The sequence below is a fragment of the Phoenix dactylifera genome, chromosome 15 (assembly GCF_051530095.1).
Source record: "Phoenix dactylifera cultivar Ajwa chromosome 15, Ajwa_hap1_PhDact_Kaust_v1.1, whole genome shotgun sequence".
NCBI classification, from domain to species: domain Eukaryota; kingdom Viridiplantae; phylum Streptophyta; class Magnoliopsida; order Arecales; family Arecaceae; genus Phoenix; species Phoenix dactylifera.
Window position 1 is genome coordinate 4,034,826 of NC_143204.1, and position 6,000 is coordinate 4,040,825.

Sequence of the window (6,000 nt, forward strand, 5' to 3'; positions counted from 1 at the left end):
CTTGGGAGTCGACTCGAATCTCAGAGCCCGAACTTCTGATCCTCTGTCTTTTGGCTCGTCCAGTCTTGGAGTCGACTCGAACTTCCTTGGAGTCGACTCGGCTCTCAGTTTCCGAAAGATGGTCTTCTGCCTTTTGACGTGAAGCTGTCTTGGAGTCGACTCGAGCTGTCTGGGAGTCGACTCGAATCTCAGAGGCAGTAACTTGGTTTTCTGTCTGTCTTGGGGTCGCGGTGTCTTGGAGTCGACTCGCGTATTGCGAGAGTCGACTCGAATCTCAGAGTCCATAAAATGGTCTCTGACTTTCTTTGTGTACCGCTGAGAGTCGACTCTTGCTTTCTTTGGAGTCGACCTGTCAACCATCGGAGTCGACTCGCGTTCCACTGGAGTCGACTCGAATCTCAGATCCGAAAACTGCTCTCTGACTTTTCTGCCTGTGACTGCTTGGAGTCGACTCTTACTTCCCTGGAGTCGACTTGGTGAACATTGGAGTCGACTCGCTGACAGGTTCTGAGTTGATCCTTTCTGTTCTTCTGTCTGTTCTCAGTCGGAGTCGACTCGTACTCATCTGGAGTCGACTCGAGCTCGTGCCAGTGAACTTGATACGCTTGGAGTCGACTCGTGATACTCGGGAGTCGACTCGAGTCTCAGACATTGGTTCAAACAGACTCCTTAACTTATCCAACAATTATGAACCAAGTCTTGGGACACTTAGACAGGATTTTCACTGAAACACTCAATTGAATTCATTAGTAATTAAAAGATATACTCAAATGCTTTGAGCTCATCAAAATCAAATGGGGTTTTAATCAATCACTCCACAATCTCCCCCTTTTTGATGATGACAAAACATTGAGTATATGTAAAATGAATTGCTCAATAAATAATGAAATAAAATCCATAAATGAATTCAAATGTCTGGTAATTCAATTTATCCAAGCTTGAAAGAAGTGAAACATTAAATTTCGGAGTTAAAGCTCCCCCTTTCATTTGGAATTATATAAGCCTTCATATTATGCAATCAATTGTTTGGCTTATATGTCATTAATGATTTAGTTTGATTAAAATTCAGATTCTCCCCCTCAACATATGCATTCAACTATGTTTTGATTCTCTGAATTTCCTTTTAATGCTTTGAAGTTTTTGAACTGAATTTTTTGGTTTTTAGAGGGAAAATCTGTCAATTTGTTCATGAGTAGAATTCAGCTAATCTCCGAATATCCCTTGAATAGATTCTGGAGATTACTCTATTAGGAGCCCCAAAAGAGAGATAATGAGCCTCGAGGTACCGAATCCACTTAGAACAAATTTGTGTGTGTTTTTAAGAGTTTATCTTTTTATTGATTTCTTTTACATATTTTATCCATGTTTCTCCCCTTTTACATATTTTATACATATTTCTCCCCCTTTTTGTCATCATATCAAAAAGGAGGTAATCACACACAATCAATGGCACAAATGGCGCAACCAATCATCAAATGGCACAGAAATGAAGATAAGATGTCTACTCATTGTATTGATATGAATGTGAATACATTTGAGCATACAATAAGTAAAGCAAAACAATACAAAACAAAGCAAAAAGAACATCTATGGTCTCCTCGAGGATGAAGATCCCCCCCTCGAGGATGTATCTCCCCCTCTCGATGAGGTGGCTCCTCCTCTCGAGGATGTGGCTCCTCCTCTCGAGGATGGTGCTCCTCCTCTCAATCGGCTCTGCTCCATGAGGAGGGTGACTGCATCTGTAACATGTCCGAGCTGCGTGATAATAGATGTAGTGGCTCTGCTATGTGTAGTGGAGAGCTCAGTCACCGACGTCTGAAGCCCAGTCACTGACGTCTGAAGTGCGTCCAGCTTGTCGATGAGTACATTCGACAAGCGCTCGGCCCCCTCGGTGGTGGTGTGCATGTCACGACCTATGTCCTCTCGCATCTGTCGAGTGGTGCTCGTGACCTCACTCATGCTCTGGAACTGGGCCTGGACCAAACTTCGGACATTGTAGATCTCTTCCCGTACATGAGCCGTCATGTCAGTCACGGCCGTCAAGGAAGGGACCAACTGAGAAGATACGGGTGCAGGAGTGGGAGCAGGCACCGCACCTCGGAGCTCCCGAAGCAGCTCATCCCTCACCTCTCTGACTATCTCCTGTCGCAGCTCCCGGAGCTGCTCAGGATCAATCCGGACCGCCATAGAGGGTGGTGCCGAGGAGGAAGGTCCGGCGGAGGTGGTAGGAGCAGGAGGAGTGGATGGAAGGTCTGGATGGTATGGAAGGTCTGGGTAGTCTGAATCGGGCTCAGGACTGGGTGAAGGTCTGGTGGTCTGAGCGGTGAGGGTAGACTTCCTAACCCATACCCCCTCTCTCTTCCGAAACCCCATCCTGTGTAGGGTCCCCGCACGCGTGCGATCAGTCCATCGCAAAGTGCAAAAGGGCTCCCCCTCAGGAATGGGAACCTCGTACTCCCTAAACAGAAGGGTGAATATCATGCCATATGGGAGGGTGAGCCTAGGTCTATCTAGGGGCTCACACATGTATCGATATATGAGTTTAGGGAAGTTGATTGGGGTGTCATGAAGCATATAGAACATAAGAGCTAGGTCCCTCTCATTTACAAAATCAAATCTCCCTGTCTTAGGGAAGATGGACCTAGACAGTATACTCAAGAGGATCCGCATCTCAATCGGTAGTGAGCTGGCGGATACCTCGTCTACGGGTGACTGGGGTGGATGCCCGAGAACGGCCGTAAGGGCCTCAACTCTATCCTCGGGATGTGTGGGAGCCACCCCTACTAGTGGAAGGTGGAGGATGTGGCCAATAAGATCCTCCGTGACAAACACAGGGACACCGGCTACTGTGCCCTCGATACCCCCATCTCCCCGATGGACGGTACCGTAAAACTCTCTAACGAGCCCTGGATATGTGGGGAGGTCCAATGTAAGGAAGAACTCTAAGCCCTGGACCCTAAGTCTTTCACCTATGGTGAACCCTTCCCGGGAGAGGAAGTCGAAATCGACATACCTCCCGGTGGAGACGACCTTCCCGGCCAATGGCCTCGCGGGAACCGCCCTAGGCGGGGAACGGGCCGGAGGTGGTTGCCTCGCGGGATCGTGCCGCGCCTTGGAGCGCCGCTCGGGACCGGCCTCGGGACGGGACCTCTTCCTAACCACGGTCTTACGTGGCATTTTGACCTAAAATGGAATGAAGAACCTAAAGGACGGAGAAGGGTCGACGGAGGAAGCTTGGGACGGACCGGAGACGACCTAGGAACGGACGAAAACCCTAAGAACCGGTGAAAAATCGACGGAAAAAGGGTTGGAGACGATCGGGGACGACCTAGGAGTCGGCTCTAGGGCTTTTTGAACAGTGGCGGCTTGAGAGAAAAGTGTTTTCGAAACGATAAATCTAGGGTTAAAAAGTCGGATCCCGACTGCGAGTCGACTCCACTGAGTCGCGAGTTGACTCGACCTCGAGTCGACTCCAGAATATGCGCGAGTCGACTCTCCTTATGCGCCTGTAGGGCTCGAGTCGACTCCCGACAATATGCGAGTCGACTCCCCCTCTGCTGCCATCTTTGCGAGTCGACTCCCGCCAATGCGCGAGTCGACTCCCCCTTAGGAGCCGGCTCTGTAACTTACTCGAGTCGTCTCTAACCTTGGCACGCACCTAAAAATCATGCTATAATCGTGCCAAATGAGGGAAAATCACCTAATTAAGATCTGATTTGATGATCATTGAAAAGGAACTCTATTTTAACCACATTGTAATCATCAAAATCAATGAATCTAGTAGAAACTACCACTAGGATGGATCAATCACTCCTAATCCCCTCCTAAGCACACTAAACCTCTCTTCACTTAGGGGTTTTGTAAAAATATCTGCTAATTGATTATCAGTACAAACAAATTGGAGTGTCACATCACCATTCAATACATGATCTCTTATGAAGTGATGTCTTATCTCAATGTGTTTAGTTCTTGAATGTTGAATTGGATTTTTAGTTAGATTTATGGCACTTGTATTATCACAATTAATGGAAATTTTATCTTGTTTAATGCCATAATCTTCTAACTGTTGTTTAATCCATAAGATTTGAGCACAACAACTCCCGGCTGCAACATATTCAGCTTCTGCAGTGGATAATGCAACCGAGTTTTGTTTCTTGCTAAACCATGAGATAAGGTTTTTTCCTAGAAATTGACACGACCCGCTGGTACTTTTTCTATCAAGCTTACATCCAGCGAAGTCTGAATCTGTGTATCCTATTAAGTTTAGGCTAGATTCTTTAGAGTACCATAGCCCTATGTTCTTAGTTCCTATTAAGTATTTAAAAATTCTCTTAACTGCAGCTAGGTGTGTTTCTTTAGGATTAGCCTGATATCTAGCACACATGCACACACTAAACATAATATCAGGTCTACTTGCAGTAAGATACAGTAAAGATCCTATCATACCTCTATAAAGTTTTTGATCTACAGATTTACCTGATTCATCTTGGTCTAATTTGCATGATGAGCTCATGGGGGTGCTGATTGATTTGTTTCCCTCCATATCAAACTTCTTGAGCATCTCCTTGATATATGTAGCTTGATTGATGAAGATGCCTCCTTCAGACAGTTTGATTTGAAGCCCGAGGAAGTAGTTCAGCTCTCCCATCATGCTCATCTCAAACTCACTCTGCATCAAATCAGCAAACTCTTCGCAGAGGCGATTGTTAGTAGCACCGAAAATGATATCATCAACATAAATCTGTACTAATAACATATCCTTATTTTGCTTTTTCAGAAATAATGTTGTATCTACATTTCCCCTAGAGAATTCATGTTCTAATAGGAATTTGCTAAGCCTCTCATACCATGCTCTAGGTGCTTGTTTTAAACCATAAAGTGCTTTGTTTAGTTTATATACATGATTGGGATATTGATCATTTTCAAAACTAGGAGGTTGTTCTACATATACCTCCTCATTAATATACCCATTTAAAAAAGCACTTTTTACATCCATTTGATATAGTTTGAAGTCCTTAGAGCATGCATATGCTAATAATAATCTAATAGCCTCAAGTCTAGCTACGGGAGCAAAGGTTTCATCAAAATTTATGCCTTCTTCTTGATTATAACCCTTTTCTACTAGTCTAGCCTTATTCCTTATAACAATTCCATTTTCATCTAGCTTATTTTTATATATCCATTTAGTACCTATAATTGGATATTCAGAAGGTCTCTCTACTAGATTCCACACTTTGTTTCTAGTAAATTGGTTTAGTTCTTCTTGCATTGCATTTATCCAATTTACATCATTTTCGGCTTCTTCTATATGTTTGGGCTCAAAGTGTGAAACAAAAGCTAGATGGTTATTCAAATTCCTAAGGGATGCTCTAGTCCTAACGGGTTGAGATGGATCATCTAGAATTAGTTCCTTAGGATGCCCATGAGCATACCTCCAAGCTTTAGTTAGCCCATGATCCACAATACCCTCTTGGCTTGATGATTCTCCTTCAATCAACTTTTGATTATTATCTTGAAATCCCATCTCATCTATCTTTTCTTCAAGTATTTCAACATCATCATCAAAATTAATCTTCTTACTAGACGAGATGTCACTAGAGTCATCAAAAACAACATGTATAGATTCTTCTATAACTAAGGTTCTTTTATTAAAGACTCTATAGGCTTTACTAGTTGTAGAATAACCTAAGAATATTCCTTCATCCGATTTAGAGTCAAATTTACCTAGATTATCTTTCCCATTATTATGAACAAAACACCTACATCCAAAAACATGAAAGTAATTAACTTTTGGTTTTCTGTTTTTTCAAAGTTCATAAGGTGTTTTCTTTATAATGGGTCTTAACAAAATCTATTTAATATATGGCAAGAAGTATTAATGGCTTCTCCCCAAAAGTACTTAGGGAGGTTACTTTCACATAACATAGTTCTAGCCATTTCTTCTAGTGTTCTATTTTTCCTTTCCACAACTCCATTTTGTTGTGGTGTCCTAGGTGCTGA